Source organism: Cebus imitator, unplaced genomic scaffold, assembly GCF_001604975.1.
Source record: "Cebus imitator isolate Cc_AM_T3 unplaced genomic scaffold, Cebus_imitator-1.0 Scaffold5, whole genome shotgun sequence".
NCBI lineage: Eukaryota > Metazoa > Chordata > Mammalia > Primates > Cebidae > Cebus > Cebus imitator.
In genome coordinates, this window is record NW_016107320.1 from 7,512,797 (window position 1) to 7,539,584 (window position 26,788).

Below are 26,788 nucleotides of genomic sequence, written 5' to 3' on the forward strand. Positions count from 1 at the left end.
ATCCCAGCATTTTAGGAAGCCCAGGCAGGCGGATCATGAGGTAAGGAGATGGAGATCATCCTGGCTAACATGGTGAAGCCCCATCTTTACTAAAAATACAAAAAAATAGTAGGGTGTGGTGGCACGAGCCTGTAGTCCAAGCTACTTGGGAGGCTGAGGCAGGAGAATCGCTTGAACCTGGGAGGTAGAGGTTACAGTGGGCCGAGATTGCACCTGGGTGACAGAGCAAGACTCCATCTCAAAAGAAAAGAAACACACACACACACACACACACACACACACACACACACACACAGAGTATAACTTTCCAAGGTGACGATAAACATTGATATAATAGTTTATAATTTTTCCTAACTGTATAAATTATACAACCAGTGGAAAGCCAAAATACTTTGATGATTTCTGGGTTCAGGAGATAGTGCCTTTTGTAGCCACAGAGTTTAGATCTTGTAGATATATGTGTTTGACTGAGGGAAGTGGAAGTTCTCTAACTGGGATATCATACCGGAATGATTGATTACCTGTGCAATCTCTCACCATTGGAAGAGCCTATCTACCTGGAAATACAAGATTAAGGTTTGCAAACCCATTTGGGTAAATGTGTCTCAAGATTTTAACCTATTTACTCATAGTAATATTCACATTTGCCACCTAAGTTTTACACACAAGACAACCAAGGAATAGACATAGGTTGCAAGTGGTCACAGGTTGACCTAAAAACCTAGATCAGTAAACCAGTGGGGCTGTCCTTAGAATAGTGAGGAAAAGAAGTGTAAATAAGACTTCAGCTGATATAGTCATTGAATACTTCTTGAATCTGTCCCACACACTGGTCCAGGCCGTAGAAATTGAGCAGTATAGTAGCAGAGATCAAATAACCCACTGCCATCATGAAGCTTACATTGATGGAATTAAAGACTTTATATTTAAAATAAAAAATAATATGGAAACTTGAGGTAATGAATGTCAGTTACAATGGTTCATACCTGTAATCTCAGCACTTCAGAAGGCTGAGGTGGGAGGATCATTTGAAGCCGGGAGTTTAAGATCAGCCTGGGTAATGTAGCAAGATTTCGTCCCTACTAAAAAATAAAATTAAATTAAAAATTAGATGGGCATAATAGTCCCAGCTACTTAGGAGGCTGAGGTGGGAGGATTCCTCGAGCCCAGGATTGGAGGCTGCTGTGAGCTATGATGGCACTATTGCATTCCAGCCTTGGTGACAGAGCAAGACCCTGTCTCTGAAAGACAACAACAAAAACTTCAGGTAAAAGTAAACATTTCCTTTCATGTCAAAAGACCACATATTGCAATGGGACTAAAATCACATGAAACTTATCAATAAAATTACGCTTCTATCAGAATGAAAGTGAGGACAGGAACAGGTAAACATGGTTATTTTCTCTCTGGACCCATCATAGAGGGTAGCCACCAGAGGGCTACCTAGCCATACTGAGGTCACATACCTAGGTAACAGGATACAGAACGTTCTCCCATCTCCTTCTTTTTCCCACCTGTGAACTTAACACTCTGAAATTTAGCATCTAGAAGTATCTAAATGAAGACAAACATATAATTTTTGCCCCTGAGATCCTACAAGGAAGCAATGGTCTCCCCCTTTTGGACTGGAATTGGACATATCTCTGGAGCCATAAATCAGAGTCACATAGATGTCACAGCCAACTTTTGTGTTGTATTTTCTGTTTTGGTTTTTAATTTTGTCAAGGAAAATTGTTGCTTGTTCTAAAGATTATATCCACTGCTCTAAAACAAAAATATCGAGTTAAAAGGAAACCTGCCTTTGTCTCAGATGAGGTTTCTATTATCTTCTTTGTCCCCAGGCTAAACCAGATGTAATTCCTTTTTTTTTTTTTTTTTTTTTTTTTCAATTGAAAAATATCCCACGTTTATTATTTGGAAGATTTAATATTGTTTGTTTGTTTTTTCAATTAGAAATGACCACTTCTGACCATAATGAAGAAGATAGCTGTCAAGTAAGGATGTACACAAAAGGACCCTCTGATTTGACCTGAACTCACAGAAAAATATTAATTTTATATATGAAAATTAGTGTTCTTTCCATTCTTATTCAATTTAATTGCTTGGATTCAACACACACGCTAGCCAAACCACAGTCATTAATTTTGCCCAGATATGGCATGAAATGTCTCTGTTTCACCCCTTGTATATATGACAAAGCCCTATTCTTCAAGGTTAGCTTAAACCTCATTCCCTCATCTTCCCTGGCAGTGGAATCACTTCCTCTTCTGTGACTTACAGCATTTATATACCATTACCTAGTGACTATCGAACCCACAGTAAGAGAAAGTTAAAGCTGAAGGGTTCTCTCAGACTCTCATTTGCCCAACTGGCTGAATCAGAAAGCTTTGTAAACATTGAAAAATGCAGATTTTTAGGTCCCAGTTGCAGGTTTAGAAGGTTGGGATGGAGCACAGAAATCTGTTCTACAAAAGTTCCTTGAGATGATTCTGGTGAACAGTTGGGGTAGAAAACCACTCTGCTCATGGAAACCTCTCCTTTCTCAATGAAGAAATCAGAAATTGAGTGGTTTGTTCAAAGGGACAGAGAGTAAATCGCAAATTCAGTACTTGGACTCTGTACCTTTTGACCGTACCATCTTATGTTTCACTCAGACACCATATTGTTATGGATTGGTTCATCATGCGATATCCATCTGCAGAATCATCCTCAGTTCTTTAAGGACACTAGAGACTAGGGGAAAGATTCCAGATTAGATGTCAGCTGTTTGCCAACTAGATGACCTGAGTATGTGATGGGAATCTACAGCCTCGCTTCATCTGGTAAACTGGGACAGTAATTCTTACTCTGCCTTAGCCACAGGATGATATGCATGGAGAATGAGTTACAAACCGTAAATGACGCTGGGTATGGTGGCTCACACCTGTAATCCCAGCATTTTGTGAGGCCAAGAAGGGAGGATCACTTAAGCCCAGGAGCTTAAGACCAGCCTGGACACCATAGGGAGGCCCTGTCTCTAGAATAAAATAGAAAAAAATGTCCAGGAGTGGTGGTATATACCGATAGTCCCAGCAACTTGGGAGGCTGAGCTGGGAGTATCACTTGAGGGCAGGATTTCAAGGCTGCAGTAAACTGTGACTGCACCATTACACTACAGCGTGGGTGACAAGTCAAGACCCTGTCTCAAAAAATATATATATTATAAATAAACTATAAATGACACTACAAATATAAAAGAGCAATACTAATGACAAATAATAATACATATAATGAATGCATTGATAATAACAGTGAAAGTTAGAAGTGATTCTTTTAGCACAGAGATAAGAGATTAGCCCATGACTCAGGCCAGGTATCACAGATTATCTGTCTCCTAGTGGGACTAATTAATGCAAGGTCTAAAGTTTGGTCTGTAACTTTGCCATTTTAGTTTGTTCTGTGGACCAAACTCTGAAGTACTGATTAGTATCATGGTCTAGCTGTGGAAAGCTCTCTGATAACCCTGGAGAGTGCTAGACAGAATAAATACAATTTTGCTTTTGGGTTTTCCGTTGCCCAAACCAGTGGTACAAATATGAAGATGTCTTTTGGAAGGGAAAAGTAAAAATTATAGATTCCCCTGTAATAGGGAAACTCAGTCTTAAAATCCAAGATCACTGTCTTGTTTCTAAGGCGTTTTTACTTTGGGACTTGTTATAAACCTAGGTTATTTTGTTTTGCCTGCATGTTAATCTTGATGGATTAAAAAATTCCCCAAGTAACATATTGAGATTTCAAAAAGGTCCTTAATTTTAGCAGCCCCTTTATAAAGCTGTCAGGTACAGTAGATAACAATAGTAATCACTATTTCCCTCCATTTTAAACTGGAATTTACTGATAGTAGTTTTAAAGAGTAACCATTCCTGAACTTTTCCCCTCATTCTAGGGGAAACCATGTTGGTGCCTGTCTATAGCTACTTATGGCCTCTCTTTTTTGAATGAGGTAAAAAGAAGCTGAGAGGCAAGACAACAAAAGCAAATAACCCTAGTGTTTAGTTAATTCTCACACTGCTGTAAAGAAACGGCTCAAGCCTGTAATCCCAAGACTGTGCCAGGCAGAGGTGGGCGGATCACGAGGTCAGCAGATTGAGACCATCCTGGCCAACATGGTAAAACCCCGTCTCTACTAAAAATACAAAAGTTTAGCCGGACGTGGTGGTGGGCGCCTGCAGTCCCAGCTACTCCACAGACTGAGGCAGGAGAATCGCTTGAATCCGGAAGGCGGAGGTTGCAGTGAGCGGAGATGGCACCACTACACTCCAGCCTGGGTGACAGAACAAGACTCTGTCTCAAAAAAAGAAAAAAGAAAGAAAGAAAGAAAGAAAGAAAAGAGGTTTGGTTGGCTCGTGGTTCTGCAGGCTGTACAGGAAGTGCAGCGGCATCTGCTTGGTTTCTGGGGAGGACTATGGAAACTTACAATCTTGGCGGAAGGCAAAGGAGCAGAAGGCACGTTTCAACATAGAACAGAGGCAAGGAGAGAGCTGAGAGGTGCTACACACTTTCATAGGAAGTCACTCACCATCATACAGTACCAAGGGGGATGGTGATAAACCATTCATGAGAAACCACCCCCATGATCCGTCACCTCCCACCAGGCCCCACCTTTGACATTGGGAATTACAAAGGAACATGGGATTTGGGTGGGGGTACAGATCTAAGACATATCACCTAGGAATCATCCCCACCTTCAGTTAAAGCAGTCTCCGTGTTTACAAATGAAATTAGCTACTTAACACCAATCTTTTCAACAGTGCTGCTGTCCGATAGGAGAATCATTGAGTAAAATGCCATTAATTGCAAATAATAAAACATTGTTAATTCAGATCACATAACAAGAAGTTTGAGTTCTGTCTCCAAAACCTTACTTTTGTAAGGTTTTTGTTTTTCTGTCTCCAAACTCCTTACTTTTGTTTATTTATTTATTTTTACCTAGTACCCAGGGCATCATTATGTCTCTGCTGTCATAGGTCTTTAGATTCTCGCTGTCATTAGCAGAAAATTTAATTCAATTTATGTATTTATTTAGAGATAGAGTCTCAGTCTGTTGCCCAAGCTGGAATGCAGTGGTGTGGTTATGGTTCATTGTAGCCTCAAACTACTGGCCTCTAGCAATCCTCCTGCCTCAGCCTCCCAAATCCCTGGAATAGCATGCTTGTGCCACCACATCTGGCCTTGGAATATGATGTTATAAGAAAGCTGTTTCTTTATTAAAGTTTTTTGAAAAGAGGAAAACTAAATCAGTGGACTGAGCCAAGAGTTAGGAGACCCAGACTCTCTTCCCTCTGTTGCCTCAGTTTCTATCTTTGCAAAATAAGGAAACTTGACTAGCTTGTCTTTAAAACCTGTACTTGCTCAGACATTCTATGATGGTGACTTGAGATGGAGGTTCAGTGAAAGATTCTTGTTTCAACACTTTGTATACATTTAACAAATTTTCATTGAGTACCTATTATGCATCAGGACCTGCTCTAGGAAATGTGGTTACAACAATGGACAAAACAGACAAATCCAAGTCCTCATGTAGTTTACATTCTAAGGCCTATAAAATGTTGTTTCTTTGAACACATAAAATGTGTTTTCCCAGTTTGGGCAGAAACAGGATTTCTGATGGGCCTGAAGAACTAAGGATTGAAAGGAAATGGAACTCATGATACACTTTCCAATTTTGTACTTTCTCTTTCTGTATCTCCTTACTTTCATGTCTTGTCCTACTCCTAGAACCATGCAGATTCTAAATTTTACACATTTTGCTACCAGTAAATAGTTATCTATTATGTAGTTAAACTGTGTTAGGTATAGGGACCCAGAGCGAGTAAGACATAACACATGCCTTCAAGAATCTAACGATCTCATTGTGGAAACAAAACTCACCTATGTAAAAAAAATGCTAATTCAAATATCAGAGGCTGAGAGCCAGCAATATGGCCTGAACAGTTGCATGCCCTATCAGGAGAGACTCACTAAAAGTTAGTAGGACTCAGTCATAATTTTCAGCGCACATAAAGCTTGAGCTTGAGTAACATAGGTAGTTTTCAGATTTTAAAAGCAATTTTCAGTAAATGCAAGTAAAGATATGGTCCACAAAATAAGAATAGGATATAGCAAGACACATTTCTTATTCTTCTGACAAACAGTACACGGTTCATCACTTTATTGACAAGATTTATTGATGTGACTATTGTGATGTCATCAACAATGGCTTTGAAGTTCAGAGCATAGAGCTGATGGTGGGAACTGACTTGAAAGGCTTTGCATTGAAGGAATGATGATTAGGTTTCTAACGTATTATTAAATCATGTCCAGCCAACAAAAGAGATGCGGTCTGCAAAGGTATACACAATAACTTTGTGCCTTGCCGTGGTGCTTTCTGATCTCAAACAAGAAACTTCTTGGCTTGTATTGCTGGTGGTTGGATGTGTTCTGAACCACAGCTGGGCTCATGCACATAACAAAGTCTGATTCCCAGGAATCTTTTTAGGAAACACCTCCCAGATTAGGTAATATTTACCTACTTGTCCTCTTTGAACAGTACCCCTACTGATTCTTTACCCTAATGAAGTTCATGTCCCAACCCACGCTCTTTTCCTGTAACAATTAAGTCAGTTTCATTTTGCCAAGCTTTTAGTGGTGACATGATTAAAAAAAAAACTGGATGTGATGGTTGACTTTTGGAAAGTTTCCAACAAAAAAAATCTTAGTAGCTTTCTGAGTCTCAGCTTGTTTCTTCCTAGTTCTGTGTATGCTGAGATGAAAGTGGTGTGGGAGACTGAATTTACCACTTGTGCTGAAGCCGCAGTTGTTAGCACTGGGGACATTCATTGTTACATGGATATCAGTTGAGCTGGGATTAGGAAGCCGCCTGTCTCCTCAAGCTTGTTAGGATTCAGTCACTTGGAAAAGAACAAAAACATACTTTCAGATGAGGATTGTAATGACCAGGTGACTTGAAAACCAGGTACGGCTTAGTCAATGAGAAACATGAAATGAAATTTCCAATCAGAATTCTCATTAGCCTTTTCAGCACTCCCCAGATCGATGTTCCTTTTGATGTCTTTGCCACAGCAGCCTCACCTATGTAAATATTGCAAATCTTACTCCTTACAGTAAGTTGCAGAACTTTTAAGGGTTGTGAACCTTACATATGTAAGTGAATCAAGTATACTTGAAAAGCCTCTCTGTTGACATAAGTAATTAGATTATTGGACAAAGATCTGATCTAGTTATTTTGTTAGTATGTATGTGTGCCAAAGCCAAGAGAGGATATGTTATTAATTAGCAAGCAAAATTTCTAATGTAGGGGTTTTCCCCCATAGCCTGGAACTATGGCTGGCCCTCTGGCAGTGTTTCATAAATGCTTGTTGAATTAATGAATGTATTCACAGGCATCTTTTAAGTGGCTATAGTGACATTAAGAACAAATAGGGTCACAGAGTGTCATTGCCTCCTCAGGCTCTGGGTCCAGAGGGATGGGTCAGGAAACACCTCACAGTAGAGGATACACATTGTTTTTGAGACATTTAGTTCATCCATTTGGTTACTGATTAGAAGAAGTGTTTTTTTTTTTTCTTCTTCTCAAAAAATGCTTCGTTTCTCAGAATCCCATTTCAGCATTATTGGTTTTTCCCTCACTAATTCTATTTTCAGCTTTCTGCCTTTTCTCATAATGACCTTTAGGTGATAAATTAGTAATAATAAAAATCAGTAAAAAATAAAGTTTTCTTTTTGGAAAATAGGAGTGAGTTTTATGTTAAGAAAAGAAGAATCATTGCAGATGGAATTTCCTGTAATTTAAAATGTACCCATATGGCTTCTGGGAAATTTCGAGGGATCCTTTTGTATTAGGGCAACCTAATGCCATGTGCTTTAAAAATTCATATCAGGAAATAGCCACAGGTTGACCCTCTTGAACAGACAATGTCCCTTTAGCAATCAAAAATATAAAAGGTGCTTTATTTATGAGTCATTGTTGAAATCAGTGATCTCTTTCTATCCCCACATTGTCTTTAAATGTCTGCCCAGCATATCATTACAGCCTTGACTGTCCCTTCCGCTGTGTGTTGAAGAGTCACAGATCCCAAGGGGAGCTGCAAAGAAACACAGACCAAATACCATTTCAATAACTGCTAAGGGACAATTGTGACTGTTTTGTAATGCTTGGCATGCCTTGCTTATAATCTTGTCCTACAAAGAAGCATATCAGCAGAGATGAGAGATTTTTGCTATGCAAACATTAGACTAATATTGATATTTGCAGAACTGGGTTCAACCTGTGGGACACCTAGTTGCAGGTCTTATAGAATTTATAGCATATTAAGAAAATATTTAAATATTATTATGCAATGTGGTGGCCTCATTTCTACACACATTTCTATTATGTGCCTACTCTCTTCTCTTTATTTCCCTTGTCAGCTGAAAGATGAGTCATCCAGTCTGGTTGATCCTATCGAATATCTCTTGAATTGGTATGTCTCTGTATCTCTATTGCCATTACCCTAGTTCTGGCCGTCATGATTGACCACTTGACTTTCTGCCTAAATGCTCTCCTATTTTTCTGATCTTGTATACTTTCAACCCTTTCTCTGCAATCAGAGTGATATTGCTTCAAATGCTGTACAGCCAATTCTTACAAGGTCCTGCAGCCTGTTTTCTTTCCCTCCCTCCCTCCCTCCCTCCCTCCCTTCCTTCCTTCCTTCCTTCCTTCCTTCCCTCCCTCCCTCCCTCCCTCCCTCCTTCCTTCCTTCCTTCCTTTCTCTCTCTCTCTTTTTTTCCCTTCCTTCCTTCCTTTTCTTTTTTCTTTTCTTTTCCTTTCTTTGCTTTGCTTTGCTTTTGAGTCTCACTCTGTCACCCAGGCTGGAATGCTGTGGTGCAATCTCAGCTCACTGCAACCTCTGCCTCCTGGGTTCAAGCGATTCTCATGCTTCAGCCTCCCTGGTAGCCAGGATTACAGGTACATGCCACCATACCCAGCTAATTTTTGTATTTTATGTAGAGACAGCATTTCACCATGTTGGCCAGGCTGGTCTCAAACTCCTGATCTCAAGTGATCTGCCTGCCTTGGCTTCCCAAAGTGCTGGGATTACAGGCATGAGCCACCACGCCTGGCTCTGTCAGTCTTATTGTTCATCATTTTTCTCCTCCCCTTTCTGCACCCTCTTCACTCTGTTTTCCCATTCTCTATGCCTGAGCTACATCCTAAAAGAGGCCAGTTCTCTTGGAGTCTCTGGTGTCCCTGATCCTGTAAATGCTTTCCTGACTCTTCTCTCTACCCCACTTCATTTAGATAACTCCTATTTATCCCTGAGACTTCTCATAGGTGGGAGTCTTTTTCCCACAGAAACTTTTCCTGTTCTGGATTGGTGGCTCACGCCTGTGATCATAGCACTTTGGGAGGTGGAGGTGGGGCGACCAACCTGGGCAACATAGTGAGACCCCATCTCTACAAAAAATAAACAAGGCTTGGTAGTGAGCACCTATAATTTAGGCATGGTGGTGAGCACCTGTAGTCCCAGCTACTCAGGAGGCTGAGGCAGGAGGACTGCTTGATCCTGGGAGGTTGAGATTGCAATGAGCTGTGATTGTGTCACTGCACTCTATCCTGAGTGACAGAGAAAGACCCTCTCTGAAAAGGGAAGGGAAGGGAAGGGAAGGGGAAGGAAGGGAAGGGAAGGGAGGAGAAGGGAGGGGAGTAAAAATTTTCCCTGATATTTTAGGTTGAGACTAGACACCCTTCTATCTACTCCTACCGTCCTCCATCACTGTACTGACCATAATCTGTGGTAATCATCTGTTTATCTGCCCAATGCCTTCCCTAGACCAGAAGTTCCTAAAAGACAGAGCCTGTATTTGTCTTATCCCCATTTGTAGTACCAGCTTTCAGCATAGTAGCTAGCCCTGACTAAGCACTGAGTAAATATTTGTTGAATTACGAAAGAAAAGTAAGTGAGAATTCAACATTTCCTCAATCAATTTTAAAGAAACACTTTACTAGGATGTTCTGACAACTACTCAAAACTTAAAATATTTGAAGTAAAGTTGTGATTTCTAGTGACAATTTTTCAATATTTTAGATTTCTTACACACAAACTCATTTTATCTTCTACTAAGCTCTCAAGCCTCTTGTTAAAATAAATTAGCTTAGTTTCTGTATGTGTGTGTATATCCTTTTTTTTGTGGGGGTGGGGGGTGGCAGGACAGGGTCTCACTTTGTCACCCAGGCTGGAGTGCAGTGGTAGGATCATGGCTAACTGCAGCCTCCACCTCCTGGGCTCAGGAAATCCTCCCCCCTCAGCCTCCCTAATAGCTGGGATTACAGGCATGCACCACCGTGTTCAGCTAGTTTTGTGTTTTTTGTAGAGATAGGTTCTTGCTATGTTGCCCAAGCTGGTATATAATATGTATTTTTTTAACTTTTATTTTAGTTTCAGGGATACATGTGCAGGTTTGTTGTACAGACAAACACACGCCATGGGGATCTGTTGTAAAGGTTGTTTTGTCAGTCAGTTACTAAGCCCAGTACCCAATACTTACTTTTTCTGTTCCTCTCCCCACTCCGACCCTCCACTCCCAGATAAGCACCAGGGTCTCCTGTTCCCTTGCTTGTGTCCGTGTGTTCTCATCATTTAGCTCTCACTTATAAGTGAGAACATGTGGTATTTAGTTTTCCGTTCCTGTGCTAGTTCACTAAGAATGATGGCCTCCAATTCCATCCATGTTTCTTAGAAAGGACATGATCTCTTTCTTTTTTATGGCTGCATAGTATTCCATGCTGTATATGTACCACATTTTCTTTATCCAGTGCACCATTGATGGGCATTCAGGTTGATTCCCAAATATTTTTTTAATTGGTAAAAATAGTAACCCACAGAATCACTAAGTAGGCAAAAGGTCAGCTGCTGATATTTTGGATGTAATTTTCTTGAGTCTAAAGGATAATTCAGTCAACTTAAAATAGTTATTTAAAAATGTGAACAGGATTTGCGGACATTGAGACAGACTCACAGATCCTTAGGAAGTATTAAAACTTTAAAAAAATGCCCACAAACTCTGAAGGAAAAGAGCAGTCAGGCACTTAATGCTAGGAGTGACTCTTATAAGACATTATGTTAAGGATAGAACTGAGGTGGTTCATTTGAGAAAAAAAAATTGAAATAACATTTGGAAAGGCTGGGAGGCTGGTGATCACCATTATAAAGACAGCAGCCTGTACCATTATTAGATACCACAAATGAGGGGACCATATATAACTGAATGATGGCTTTACGAGTCACTGTAAACCTGTCTCCTGACAGCAGCTTGAGATAGGAGTTGCATTCTTCCTCTAAATCCTGTTAATTTAGTAAAGCCCTTTACTGAAACATTTATAAGCAAATGCAAACTTTTAAAGATTCTTACATCCCATAAAAGCAGTAATTTTGGCATATAGCTCATCCACATGAAATGCATAAAAATATGGGAAGGTAGAACTTTTTGAATGTTCTATGCCATTTGACAAATCCATATGTTTCTCCTTCCCCGCCCCATCTATACTTAAGTAAAGGAGTTTTTGTTGATGTTAATTTACTGTAATATGTCCAATTGTGCCATTATCATCAATTTATCTATTAAAATGGTACCATTTAATTGCCTTTTGCTTTAAACTGTATTTTATGTGAAATATTCCTAATGTTATTTCTGCCCTTTGGAATATAATCTAGCAGAGGGAATTTTAGGATCCACTTGATAGTATAGGTTTGCTAATAGCTTTTTCCGTGTTAGTGGTTCAGTGTTGTTTAGTTATCCAGTTTCAGGCCTCATCATGTGTTTGATGATTTGGGAGTGATAAAATGAGTCTTATGTAAAAATCTTTTAATTGAAACGTACTAAGGATCAGCTTTTATGGGAAGTCAGTCAGTCAGACAGTACGTGTGGTTGAAGTCCAGAAGGATGCTAGTGTGGAGGGGTGGAGAGAGAACTCCCGGGGTCCAGGGACTGTAGGGTATCTGCCCCCATTACACCAGGCCCAGCAGGGCTCTCCCGCTGTCTCTGTCCTCACACTGACCACCTCATTACTGGTTGTTTTACCGAGCATCTTTTCAGAGATTTCTGAGAACATGGTAATTTTCCCGGACCACACACCTGAGAAATCAGGTACTATCTTGCCTCTTTGACAACAACAACAACAACAAACTGTTTATTTTTCCTCTTTTTTTTATAGTGAAATATGGCATATTTTATTATTTGAAGAAAGACAGAAAACATAGTTTTGTTCTGCCACAAGCCACGAAATACCATCTTCCTCTTATGGGGAATGAGACGGTATAAAGAGGTATGATTTCCTGCCCCACTTGGAGAAAATCATTCTCTTGTTTGAGTCTCAGCTGAAGCTTGTGTTAGTTGCTGTTATAAATTAAACTACCATTCAACTCGGCAATCTCATTACTGGGTATACAGCTAGTGCTCGACTTATGACTGCGACTGGGACCGGCAGACCGGTCGTAACATGATTTGGTCGTAAGTTGAGTGGGCCATAGGTACAGTTGAAATGGTGCACGCGGAGATGGTAGTGCTGCCGGAAGCTGGTCCGTACTGTCGTACGCCCAGCTGGGCAACGTTTGAGCTGCCAGACGCAGAGCAGTCATGACTAGCGATTGTGGTCGTAAAGTCGAATGGTTGTAAGTTGCATAGGTTGTAAGTCGATCAATAGCTGTATACCCAAAGAAATATAATTGTTCTACCACAAAAACACATGCATGCATATGTTCATTGCAGCACTATTCACCATAGGAAAGGCATGAAATCAACCTAAATGCCAATCAACAGTAAACCAGATAAAGTAAATGTGGTACACATACACCATGGAATACTATGCAGCCATAAAAAGAACAAGTAAATGTCCTTTTCAGGAACATGGATGGAGCTGGAGGCTATTATCCTTAGCAAACTAATGCAGGAACAGAAAACCAAATACTGCATGTACTCACAAATGGGAGCTAAATGACAAGAACAAATGAATACACAGAGGGAAACAACAGACACTGGGGTCTACTTGAAGTGGGAGGGTGGGAGGAGGGAGGGGATCAGAACAAATAACTATTGGGTACTACGCTTAGTACCTGGGTGAGGAAGTAATCTGTACAACAAACCCCCATGGCACAAATTTACCTATATAACAAACCCGCGCATGTACCCATGAACCTAAAATAAAAGTTTAAATAAATAAATAAACGTGGTCTCCCATGTTAAATATGATATGTCACCATCCTCATTTCCTTTATCCCACTATTTTACATTCCTCCATCTGCTCCGTCCTAATATTTATCTTCTTTAGGTTTTATTATACATCTCTTAAAGCTTCCAGATATGTTTTGCCCTGCCAGGTCCCTCCAGTTTTCCTATTTCCTTTAATGTATCAGTAACACAATGAGCATTTAATAGCAGTCTAGAAGAAAGTCTGTGTTCCTGCCTTTATCTATATCTGGTCTTTATCTCTCACCTTATCTTTACTTCTATCACTGTGTGGACTTTTCCAGGGAAAACAACTATAGCATGCCCACATCTCCTTGCTGAGTAGCTGGTTTATAAATCAGGAGAGAGAATGTTCTTTAGATATTCTGGAATTGGTTATAATTCTTCTGTTATCCAGCTCTCCAACCCCCCTTCCCAGCTTTATCTACCATTTTGTGTCACTTAAGCCATGTTTTATCTGTGTCTTCTCTGTGGCTAACCTTTAGTCCCTTGAAACAGGCACAATCGACTAGGACTGACATTTTGCAGGTCCCATGAGATTTTGCCTCATCCTTCACAGCAACCTACAATGTCAATCTAAGGCTGGGGGAAATTCTCCTCTTTCAGCCTTTTCCTTCTTTTGGAATTTGGGGGTGTTTTCACAGGGTGATTTACCAAGAAAACATTCCAAATCCTCAAGGATCATGTATCCCTTGCATTGAGTCGATTCCTCAAAACCAAGCGTAACAGGACATTTTTGAACTTACTTCTTTCTCCCTAACCCCTTCATTCTCCTTCTCCTCCTTCATAAAATCTGATTTCAGTTTGGACTTCAAGCGAGATTGAGATTTAGCCCCTTCCATTTGGCAAATTCTTCAACAAAAAACAGAAGTGTCATTTTTATGGGGTGACAAAGCATTAAGAAGATGGCTTTTTCAGCCTTGCCGAGCTTTATTATGGGTGGGTCCTCATGTGGCAGCTTTTGCAAGAGGAAGTATTGTCATGCTAACAAAATGGTTTCAGATAGTATGAAATCAGTGATGAGAAGAATGGCTATAAAGAATGGGCTCTACAATTACTGTCACTCTCAGCAAAAGAGAAGGCAAGTAATGTGTATTTCATCTCATGGAGATCTGATGATTGTCCTCTGTTCCATATATAATACTTTCTGAATACTGGTGATCCTTTTCATGTCCCCTTTCTGTATATACAAAGTACTATGTGGGTAATGCAGCCTGAGGGAGCCTATGAGCTGGTACAGGGATTTTTGTTATTAACAATAATCGGCCAGGTGCAGTGGCTCCCGCCTGTAATCCCAGCACTCTGGGAGGCTGAGGTGGGTGAATCACTTGAGATCAGGAGTTTGAGACCAGCCTAACCAACATGGTGAAACCCTTTCTCTACTAAAAATACAAAAATTAGTCAAGTGTGATGACGCATGACTGTAATCCCAGCTACTCAGGATGCTGAGGCAGGAGAATTGCTTGAATCCAGGAGGCTGAGGTTGCAGTGAACGAAGATCGTGCCATTACACTCCAGCATGGATAAAGAAGCAAGACTCCATCTCAAAATAATAATAATAATAATGATGAACAATAGCTTATTCATCTAAGATCAGGCAACTAGTAAGTGGTAGAGCCAGGACTGGGTCATAGGGTAGGTACACGTGTACCACTTTAAAATAGTGCCAAACTACTTTCCAAAGTATTAAAGTATTTACATTCCCAACAGCAGTGTCTGGGAATTACAATAAATCCTTATCGTGCAATGATTGGTGTATTCATTCTTTTTAATTTTTGACATTCTAATCTGTGTGTGGTGCCATCTCATTGTAGTTTTAATTTGCATTTCCCTAGTGACTAATGATGTTGAGCATCTTTTCATGAGCTTATTTGCATATGTATATCTTCTTTGCTAAAGTGTCTATGCAAATCTTTTGTTCATTTATTAATTAGGTTGTTTGTTTTCTTATACTGAGTTATAACTTTTTTTTACATATTCTGCAAACATTTTTCTAACGAGATATATAATTCACAAGAGTGTTTTCCCAGTCTGTTTTTTACGTTTTCATTCCCTTACCAGTATCTTTTTGCAGGAAAGATGTTGGATCTGTTGAAGTGAAGTTGATGAAGTTTTTTCTTTGGATTGTGCTTTTGGTCTTGCAGCTAAGAAAACTTTGCCCAAACAAGAGAACAAGGATTTTCTCCTACTTTTTTCTAGGCATGTTATGGTTTTACGTTTTACCTTTATGTCTATGATCCATTTTACATTAATTTTTACATGGTACCAGTTATGGATCAAAGTTTAGTTTTTTAGATACAGCTATCCAAGCATCCTAAGCATCTTTTATTCAAAAGATAATCTTTCTCGACCGAATTACCTTTTCATCTTTGTTAAAAATCAATTGACTATGTATAAGTCTATTTCTGGTATCTCTATTCTGTTCCATTGATCTATATACTTATCCTTACACCAGTAACACACTGTCATCATGACTTTAGCCTTATAATAAATCTTTAAGTCAGGTCAATTAAGTCCTTCAATGTTTTTCTTTTTAGACATTTTTTTTTTTTTTTGGCTACTGTAGGTTCTATGTATTTTCAGAGGACTTTTAAAATCAACTTGTCAATTTCTAATACCAAAAGAAAGTTCTTTAGAATTTTGATTGGGATTCTGATGAATATAAGATCTGATTCTGATCAACTTGGAGAAAGCTAACAACTTAATATTGAATCTTATCTCTCAGCTTATTTGGGTTCTTTAAAACTTCTTTCAACAATTTAGTTTTTTATGTACAGGTCTTTCGTATATTTTGTCAGAGTCAGCCAAAATAATACATTCATTCATTCATTCATTCACTTATTCATTCTGAGATGGAGATTTGCTCTTGTTGCCCAGCTTGGAGTACAATGGTTCAATCTTGGCTCACTGCAACCTCCATCACCCAGGCTCAAGCAATTCTTCTGCCTCAGCCTCCCGAGTAGCTGAGATTACAGGTGCCCGCCACCACATCCAGCTACTTTTGTATTTTTAGTAGAGATGGGATTTCACTATGTTGCTCAGGCTAGTGTTGAACTCCTGACCTCAGGTGATCCACCTACTTAGGCCTCCCAAAGTTCCGGGATTACATGCATGATAATACATATTTTTGATGCTATTACTAATGTCACCATTTTATTAATTTATATTTCAAATGGTTTATTTCTATTACAGAGATTTATTATTATTTCTATTACAGAGCTTTCTCTACTATGCTGACATCAGTCTGAGGTCTCTTCTCACCAGAATTGCCTTTAATGTCCACATTTCTACTAAGCATCTCTTCAAGGAAATCTATGCTTTTTCTCATGTGCACCTTAACGTTCTTGTAGTCTCTATGCATTTCCCAATTCCAAAGCCACTTCTACATTTTTAGGTGTTTGTTAGAGCAGCACACCACTTTTTGGCACCAAAATCTGTATCAGTCAGTGTTTGACAGAGAAACAGAACCAATAGGAGATAGATAAATAGATAGGCAGATAGGTAGGCAGATTAGTAGATAGATGATAGATAGATAGATATCTAATGGATAGATATCTAATGTCTGGAAAGCTAATTTTTCTGTATATTTTCTCTGTTATTTTAGTTGTTTCAGATGGAAAGGCAAATTGGATCCCTGTTACTCTATCTTGACCAGACTGAAAATCTGCTTAAAATTTTAAACCTCAGTCTCCTCATTTGTAAAATGAAAATAATAAGAAAATGTATTTCATGAGATTATCGGAATCCTAGTTTTGTTAATATGTATAAAAACTTAGTGCCTCGTATATAATAAATTCTCAAAAATATTTAATTTGAATTTTGAAAAATACATATTTGAAATATTATGATTTCCAAGTATCTATACTCTTTTATGTTTGTTAATGATATATATGGAGGCAGTTTGACTTAACATCAAAAAAATAACATCCATTTGATGTAACCAATACCAGCAAATGAGAGCACATTTTCCTCTCACTGAGTGTATGGATATTGGTTTTCACCCTACTTGGAGTCTCTATTTGTTCTAGTGACCATCATTATATTCATTTATAATATTGTTAAAAATCGGTGGATGAGCCATCGGTTACCATGTGTATTCCAGTTCTGAGACACATCTTCCTTTTCCTGAGCCAGCAGTCACTTCAGTGATATCCAGTCTATTGCAGGTTTTTATGCATTTTCTACATTACACGAAAGAAAGTCTGCATTCTCTTTTTGTCTTAGCCTTCCACACCATTATTTTTGGCATGTTTAAAGTATCATCCATCTGATTATGTCTGGAAATAAAAGCATGAATTTGTTTAAAACCTGTGCCTTCTAAACTGCACACTCATCGTGTTATTTTCATTTTCTTATTGTCCCCTCTTTAAAGAAAAAAAAATCTGTTATGTGAAGTATTTGGTTTATTATACAGTCGCTCTGCTGTAATATACACAAATGCCTAATCCTGCAATGAGAATTACTTGGTATGTGATTATTGAGGGAAATAATACTATTCCACAGAATTTCCATTAGTGTATATATGGATTTTTCTTAGTTAAGGAAGACGGATTACTGGAGTAAAATTATAATTTTCAGCAAAAATAAAACAGAAAAGTCTACAGCTCAGTGCCTTCTCTAAAGAGTTATACAGCCCAGCCTTGCACAGCTTGTAGGTTACAGCAGGTCTTACTTCCCTGCCACCACCCTCACAGCAACCCAGCTGGCTGAGTACTCTGTTTCTTTTTATTTTTCTATTTATTTGTCTGAGCACTCATCAGTGCAGTTCTGTTTAACATGTTACTTGCATTTCACTCTATGTTTCTTTTTTAAGACTGAGTCTCTCTCTGTCACCCAGGCTGGAGTGCAATGCCATGATCTAGGCTCACTGCAACCTCTACCTCCTAGGTTCAAGTGATTCTCGTGCCTCAGCCTCCCAAGTAGCTGAGATTACAGGCACCCGTCACCATGCCTGGCTAATTTTTGTACTTTTAGTAGAGACGGAGTTTCACCATGTTGGCCAAGCTGATCTCCAACTCCTGACCTCAGATTGACCTCAGCTGACCTCCAACTCCACCCACCTTGGCCTCCCAAAGTTCTGGGATTACAGGCATAAGCCACTGCGCCCAGCCTCTAATATTTTTTTAATAACATCCATGGTGGTAGCCTCCTGCCACACTGAATAGTTGGGCTGGGTAGCGGAAGTTATCTCCCAATTATTGGGAGGCACTAATTATTGTTTATGCTTAGATTTTACAAAGTTTTATGGGTGTTAAGTGATATATCATTTCTGCAGTTTTTCTCATAAGTTCTGTTTATATAATGTGTGATTTTGCAGAATATGAGTTTTCGAAATTACATATATTGCAATATAATAGAAACACTTTTTCTTTGACAATCTTTGCTTAAAAATTCATGTATTTTGTACAAATGTACAAAAATAAAACAATGCAGTACTTATTGGCTGTTTTCGTGGACTGAGATAGAGACGTCAAGAAGTTCAAGCCAAAAAACTAAAAATAGTTAAGAGAAGCAGGCAAATCTCATGTATCTTGCCCTGATAATTTATTCATTAGAGTCCCATCTGTTGAGGGAGGTGCATTAGCATGTGAAGAAACACACAGAGGGGGATTAGGGAATATAAAGGAGTCTCAAACTTCTGATATAAGGTAAAACAGGCTGTTATGTGCCTTTAAAAATGTAATTAGAACTTCCCGTTTGTCTTTTCTGAGACATGTATTTAAAATTCCCCTCTCAATTGATAATCTGTTATTTTGATCTTCATCCCAAAGTGACTTTTTAAAAAGTTTTTGTTTGGGAGGGGCATGGTGGCTCATGCCTGTAATCTTATCACTTTGGGAGCCCAAGGCGGGCAGATCACCTGAGGTCAGGAGTTCAAGACCAGTGTGGCCAACATGGAGAAACTCTGTCTTACTAAAAATACAAAAACTCACCAGATATGGTGGTGGCACCTGTAATCCCAGCTATTTGGGAAGCTGAAGCAGGAGAATCGCTTGAACCCGGGGGTGGAGGTTGCAGTGAGCTGAAATCGTCCCACTGCACTCCAGCCTGAGCAACAGAGCAAAACTCAGTCTCAAAAAACAAGTTGTGGGTGAAAAGTAGCAAAAAGTCATAATTTCATGTAGAGATTTTTCCCTCCTGTAATTCCTTTTAAGATCAAATAATAGGTATTATAGTGTATAAGCCAGTATTCTTTTCCATATCATTTCCAGAAGTGTTAAATTTTCCATCTCTTCTGCATTTGCAAGTAATAGGTTTGAAAAGAGAAAAGCCATTCATTCTTCAAGTACACTTAAGTACGTTACAGACTTTATTTTCAGGAAGCCTCCTTGCCCCCTCCCCGTATCACCTCTGCACCTCATCACATCCGTGAGGGTCTTTCTAACAGTGCACGCAGTCTATACGTTGTTTAGAGGTACCAATACGAATTTCTCGGATATTTTCTTATTCAGGAACATAAATACTAGATTACCACTGTGTTAATAAAGAAATGCTGGATAGTTAGAATCCTAAATTAATCTGAACATAAAATCTGTAGTATTGCTTCAAATATCTATGTAGAAAGCATCATTTACTAAACTGAGTATCTCCTGTAATCCCAGCACTTTTGGAGCCAAGGTGGGTGAATCACTTAAGGTCAGGAATTTGAAACCAACCTGGCCAACATGGCAAGATCCATCTCTACCAAAAATACAAAAAATTAGCTGGGCATGGTGGTGTAAGCCTATAGTCTCAGCTACTTGGGAGGCTGATCATTTAGTTTAAAACTGCAAAGGTCTAATATCCAGAATCTATAAGGAACTTAAACAGATTTAGAAGCAACAAACAAACCCATTACAAAGTGGTCAAAGGACATGAACAGACACTTTTCAAAAGAAGGTATACATGTGGCCAATAAGCATACGGAAAATTACTCAATATCACTGATGATCAGAGAAATGCAAATCAAATCCACAATGAGATACCATTTCACACCAGTCAGAATGGCTATTATTAAAAGGTCAAAAAATAACAGACACTGACCAAGTAAGGGCAACGTTCATACACTGCTGGTGGGAATGTAAATTAGTGGAGCCATTGTGGAAAGCAGCATGATGATTCCTCAAAGAACTTAAAATAGAATTTTCATTCAACCCAGAAATCCCATTACTGTGTATATGCACAAAGGAATATAAATTGTTCTACCATGAAGACACATGTACTCATATGTTCATCATAGATAGCACTGTTTGCAATAGCAAAGACATGGAATCAACCTAAATGCCCATCAACAGTAGATTGAATAAAGAAAATGTGATACATATTTCAAGACCACACTGGTCTTGAACTCCTGACCTCAGGTGGAATACCATGGAATACTATGAAGCCATAAAAAAGAATGAGATCATGTCCTTTGCAGGAACATGGATGGAGCTGGTGTCCATTATCCTAAGCAGACTAACAGAGGAACAGAAAAGAAAATACTGCATGTTCTCACTAAACAATGAGAATACATGGACACCAAGAGGGGAACAAGAGACACTGAGGCCTACTTGAGGGTGCAGGGTGGAAAGAAAGACAGGATCAGAAAGAATACCTATCATGTACTATGCTTATTACCTGGGTGATGAAATAACCTGTACGCTAAAGCCTGGTGACATACAGTTTACCTATATAACAAACCAGCACATGTACCCCTGAATCTAAAGTACAAGTTAAAAAAAATACATAAAAATTTAAGAATAGGTTGGGTGCAATGGCTCACACCAGCAATCCCAGTATTTTGGGAGGCCGAGGTGGGCAGATCACAAGGTTAGGAGTTCCAGACCAGCCTGGCCAATATGGTGAAAACCCATCTCTACTAAAAATACAAAAATTAGCTGGGCATGGTGGGCTCACCTACACTCCCACCTACTCGGGAGGCTGAGGAAGGAGAATTGCATGAAGCCGGGAGGCAGAGTTTGCAGTAAACCAAGATTGCGCCACTGCACTCCTGCCTGGGTGACAGAGTGAGACTCCATTTCCAAAAGAAAAAAGAAAAATTTTTAATAAAAAATCAAATAAAACTGCAAACTCTCCCTGCTTTCTGGCAGTACCACATTACCAATTCCTACTTTAGTTTTCTCTTTGACGTTTATCATTGATCTATTTTATTCATTGTCAGTCTCCCTTCACTAGAGGTTCATGAGAGCAAGGATTTTCACATTTTGTCTACTGCTATGTCCCTAGCACTTAGAAAAAGGCTTTGCATTATATTGACATTCAATGAAATAGGCTGAATTTAGCTATAAGTGAGATCATGTCCTTTGACAAAGGAAACATAGATGGAGCTGGAGGCCATTATCCTTAGCAAATGAACACAGGAGAAGAAAACCAAATATCACATATTCTCACTTATAAGTGGGAGCTAAACAATGAAAACACATGGACACAAAGAGGACAACAACAGATACTGGGACCTACTGAGGGGGGAGGGTGGGGGGAGGGAGAGCATCAGAAAAGCTACCTGTCAGGTACCATGCCTTATACCTGGGTGACACAAGGTTGCCTGTATACCTGTATAACAAACCTGTACATGTACCCCTGAACCTAAAACAAAAGTGGTTTTGTTTTTGAAATGGAATCTCACTGTGTCACCTAGGCTGGAGTGCAGTGGCGAGATCTCACCTCGCTGCAACCTCCACCTCCTGGGTTCAAGCAGTTCTCCCTGTCTCAGACTACTGAGTAGCTGGGACTACAGGTGCACACCACAGCGCCCGGCTAATTTTTGTATTTTTTAGTAGAGATGGGGTTTCACCATGTTGGCCAGGCTGATCTTGAACTCCTTACCTCAGATGATCCACCTGCCTTGGCCTCCCAAAGTGCTGGGATTACAGGCATTAGCCACCATGCCTGGCCTAAAAGTTTTTTAAAAAGAGAAAACACTTTCCTCACCCTTTGTAGCTCACTGTCTATCTAATACACCCTGCAGCTCTCATTGACCTTAAACTTCTTACAAAGCCATTCACAGAAATGAAAGGAAATAGGTGCAGTGGGCCCAGTCTTATTCATGGCTTGGATTTCTGTGGTTTCATTTATCCATGGTCTGAAAATATTAAATGGAAAATTAAAAAAATAATTCAATGTGTTAAATTGCATGCCATTCCGAGTAGCCTGATGAAATCTTCCACTGTCCCACTCTGTTGCATGCAGGACGTGAACTCTTCCCCTTTGCTCAGCAGACCCACACTGTCTATGCCCCCTACCTGTTAGTCACTTTGTGGCCCTCTCAGTTATCAGATCAATCCTGGCAGTATGGGGGTGCTTGTGTTGAAGTCACCCTTATTTTACTTTATAATGGCCCCAAAGCACAAGAGTAGCAATGCTGTCGATTTGGATCTGCCAAAGGGAAGCCCTGAAGTGTTTCCTCTGAGTGAAAATAAAGAAAGAAAAAAAAAACGAATGCTGAAGTTGCTAAGATCTTCTGCCTGTGGAACTGTGAAGAAGAAAAAAGAAATTTGTGCCTGGTGTATAAAGGGTTCCGTAATATCCATGGTTTCAGGCATCCACTGGGCATCATGGAATGTATCCCCTGAGGATAAGGGTGATTATTGTATGCATCTTCGAATCCATATATCACTAATGCTACTTACATTATTTTTCCTCAGCCTTGTTGAGGAAAATAAAGACATGGAAGCCAGGAAAGAAATGAGCAAGCATTGAAAACCTACTATGTGCAAAGCACTTGATATTCCTCCTGTTATTTGTTCCGGGCTACAATCCCATGAGGTAGTTCTTATCCTCATTTTACAAGATGCAAAAATTGCATCTTAAAAAGCTTAAGAAACTTGCTGATAGTCACACAGTCTATAGATTTTCGCTTTTATAAGATGAAAGAGCTTATTCAAATCCAGGTCTGTTTGAACCTGACAAGGAAAGCCTTCTCTAAATAGAGTATTTGAAGCCCTCCCTGCTCGGAAGTCTTCTTCAGACACTCACATTTCATTTTCTGAGGTATAGATAGTAGCCACCCACATCACCTCTATTTTTATGGATAATTTACACTTAAGTAGCAATTATTTTAATCAGATCGACATCCTAGAGAGTGAGAGTTCATTGAGGAAAGAAGGAAGGTACATTTTTGGATCATTATGAGGAGAGATCTTGATATTTTAAAAATTTGTTTTGTCTTCCCATGGTACAAAATTTTAAAGGTACAAAAATACAAACAGTAAACTCTTCATTCTCTTCCATCCCTGTCCTAGCCACCCATTCCTTTTCTGAGACAAGAGTAGATTCTGATGCCAACTTCCCAAGCAGATAATGCCTTAAAAATAAATAACAACAACAAATATTCACGTACTATACACATTACTCTGCACCTTACCCTTTTCATTTAATAAATATACCCCAGCAATGGTGATAGCAGATTTTTGACCAGCAGTGGGAATAAAGAAGGTCCTGGTCACTTAGGTCCCTAAAGAGAAGCAGTCGAAGAGAGAAGGCCCTGGGGAAATGTTTTCCTATTTTGCACTTAAGGGTGCTTGACCGGTCTCTGAAAATGATCTTGGTTTTGTACAGTTCCATAGCTACAATGGTACCCAAAATGCCAAAACTTGGGGTGCAAAGGGGTGGGGGTAGTGAGAAAAATCAGAGAAGAAGGAACCATGACAACTATCTAATCTGCACACTCAAGTATTTTATATACCTCTCTTCAATATCTGGTGTCCTTAGACGGTAAGCTCACTGAAGACAGGCTATGCCTGCTTTATTCATCATCGTGTCCTCAATGCCTAGCACACTGCTTGGTATGCATTAGGTTCATGAACATAGGAGGGTCCCTGCTGTTGCTGTTGGCCTTCTCACCTCCATTTCAACCCCATCAGCACCTTCTTCATGCTTCCTCCTTTGTAATGTTTCAGAAACTCTTTTTTCGTCTTCCTCTTTTTTTTTTTTTTTTTTTTTTTTTTTTTTTTTTTTTTTTTTTTTTTTTTTTTTTTTTTGAGTTGGAGTCTTGCCCTATGGTCCAGGCTGGAGTGCAGTGGGCACAATCTCGGCTCACTGCAACCTCCACCTCCCCGGTTCAAGCAATTCTCCTGCCTCAGCTTCCTTGTAGCTGGGGCTACAGGCTTGGATGACCACGCCCAGCTAATTTTTGTATTTTTAGTAGACAGGGTTTTACCATGCTGGCCAAGCTAATCTTGAACTCCTGACCTCAAGTGATCTGCCTCCCTTGGCCTTCCAAAGTGCTGTATTACAGGCATGAGCCACTGTGCCTGGTCTTCATCTTCATCTTAAAACTTCCCCTATCATTTCCGTGACTGGGGACATGGTATCCCTCTTTCCCTCCCAGTTGCTTCTAAGGATGCCCAAAAACTCTTTTCACTTCAGGAGTTTTACTGCCAATCACTAAAAGGGAATAGTTGAAATATGAATCATGGAGAAATTGCAGTGATTACAAAAGAATGCAATGAGGGACAATACAGGTCTGAATTTGCTGGTTTGCCATATTCAGGCTGTCCCCCATTGCCTCTGGACCGCCTTGAGCTATATGCACATCAGTTAGAAGAAAGAAAGGAAGTTATGTGTTCTCTCTTCAAGGAAACCGGATGCCAGCCTCAAACTCTTGTTCCTGTGTCACTTCTTTCTTCAGTCCATTTCACTCCTCACTCTCCATTCAATTAAAGGACTTGTGGATTCGGTTATTTGCGAGTATTTTTGTAATTTATTCTCCTCCCATTTGAAGCCACCAAGGCTGTTTAATATTAAATAAGCAAATGCTTCAAGTATTATGGTCACTTCTGTAACTTGGCAACTAAAGCCTTCCAACAGCAGAGAAGAGAAATTCATATCTTTTATATTCGTAGATGAGTAATTTGGCTGCTCTGATGAACATAAAACAAATATCCTTCTTAGAAATGTTTAAACACAGATGCTGGATTTTGTCTGATCTTTTCCTCTCCAAACAGCTGTTTACCCACTTTTGTACATTCATATAGAACAAAATGCTTCTTTAAAATTCCAGATATCCCATGTAATTATCGCCTATGATAATCAGATAATCTTGATGAAACTATTCTTGTACAATTTTCACATCTTGATTTACAGTGTGAGTATTGTACAATAATCTCCATAATTCCCTCTTGATTGTATTTGCTTGATATGAGTTGGAATTTAGTGACATTTAGGTTAACATATTTTATATGTTCTCATTTCATTAGTAGGCCTTTGAAAATTTACTTTTTTGTGAGAATTTGATTTCTGAGAAGACCAAATATCCTCGTGAATTCTTACTAAGAATAATCCAAAATGTAATGGGTACAATGTGAATTTGTCATTGACAAGTGTTAGAGAAGAGATACACAGATAATAAAATATTTTAGGTAATCATAAGATAGCTCTTCTTCTGCAGCCAGGGCAATTGCGTGATGTGTCTTTGGGCGGATATATTAGCTTTGTACTAAATCATTCAATTCGGAGAAGGCAATCCTAAATTTGAATTCCAGTTCCTCAACTTACTGGCTCTATGTTCGTTCTTTCTTGGTCAAGCCCCCTAACTTCTCTAAACTTCAGTGCCCTCATCTTAAATATAAGGACATAATAGTGTCTCTTTCGTAAGATTGGTTGAAGAATGATACAGAATAATTTATCTTGCATGGTTAGGGGCGTGGTCTCAGGAACCAGACTGTGTGGGTTTAAGCTGCTCAGTCTTGTACAAGAGACTAAATGTATCTAAGTCATTGTTTTATCATCTATAAAATGGGAATAACCATAATACCTTATTCAAAGGTTGTAGTAAGGATTAAAATAAATTAATCAGGAAAATGCTTAGGTCTCTGGCACATCGTAAGTGCTTAGTAAAAATTAGGTATTTTTACCTGTCATGTACAAACACTGTGTATATCCTGATATATTTTCTCATCTATAATTCTGTTTCTGTGTACTAATTCATATATTTATTTAATGGAGCTATTTTCTACAGATTTAGTCAGATTTTGGAACACAAAGCAAGTGGATATTTAGTAGCCATAGAGGAATCTGATTTCCATGTCTCCTATCCTAATTTTATTTATATTTAACTATTATATATACATAAGTCTTATTCTTGCCCTTTGTACTTTTTTTTTAAAGGCAAGATCTGCCTTCATCTTTGGTTTTCTTTTAGTGCTTAGAAGATTGCCTTGCTAGTAATAAGCATTTGTGCTTCACAAAAATATGTCTCGACTGTGAAATTGGTCACCAGTTTTGAAAGGAGCTCTGGCAGCCAGTGAACAGGCTCAAATCATCGTTGCCGGGGATTCAAGGCAATCTCAAATTGAATACTATAATAAAGAGAAATTTGGAGAGAGAAAGGGAGTTCAGTGTAAACTCAACTTTTGAAATGCAAAGGTGTCAGGCTACAATGGGAAGACTGTGGGATTCAGCTTTAGCCCCAGAGTCACAAAGTCACAGGTATGATCTTAAGTAAGTAACTTAATCAGATATCTGTTTCCTCATCTGTAATATAAAAAACGTAATACCCTTCTCCTATTTCATAAAGATGCTTATTTTTTTTTTTTTTTTTTTT

General features: G+C 39.1%; 1 protein-coding gene and 1 long non-coding RNA gene across 7 annotated transcripts in view; both read left to right on the top strand.

Annotated features, from left to right (window-relative positions):
* NRG1 (neuregulin 1) overlaps nt 1-26,788 on the top strand; it is a 1,133,309-nt gene that overhangs the window by 746,416 nt on the left and 360,105 nt on the right. The window lies entirely within an intron of this gene.
* Nucleotides 2,579-26,788, top strand: part of LOC119472321 — a 24,742-nt gene continuing 532 nt past the window's right edge. Inside the window, exons 1-3 of the long non-coding RNA XR_005201456.1 lie at nt 2,579-2,589; nt 14,504-14,511; nt 19,877-19,881. This is a non-coding gene — a long non-coding RNA (uncharacterized LOC119472321). The remainder of the gene's footprint in view (nt 2,590-14,503; nt 14,512-19,876; nt 19,882-26,788) is intronic.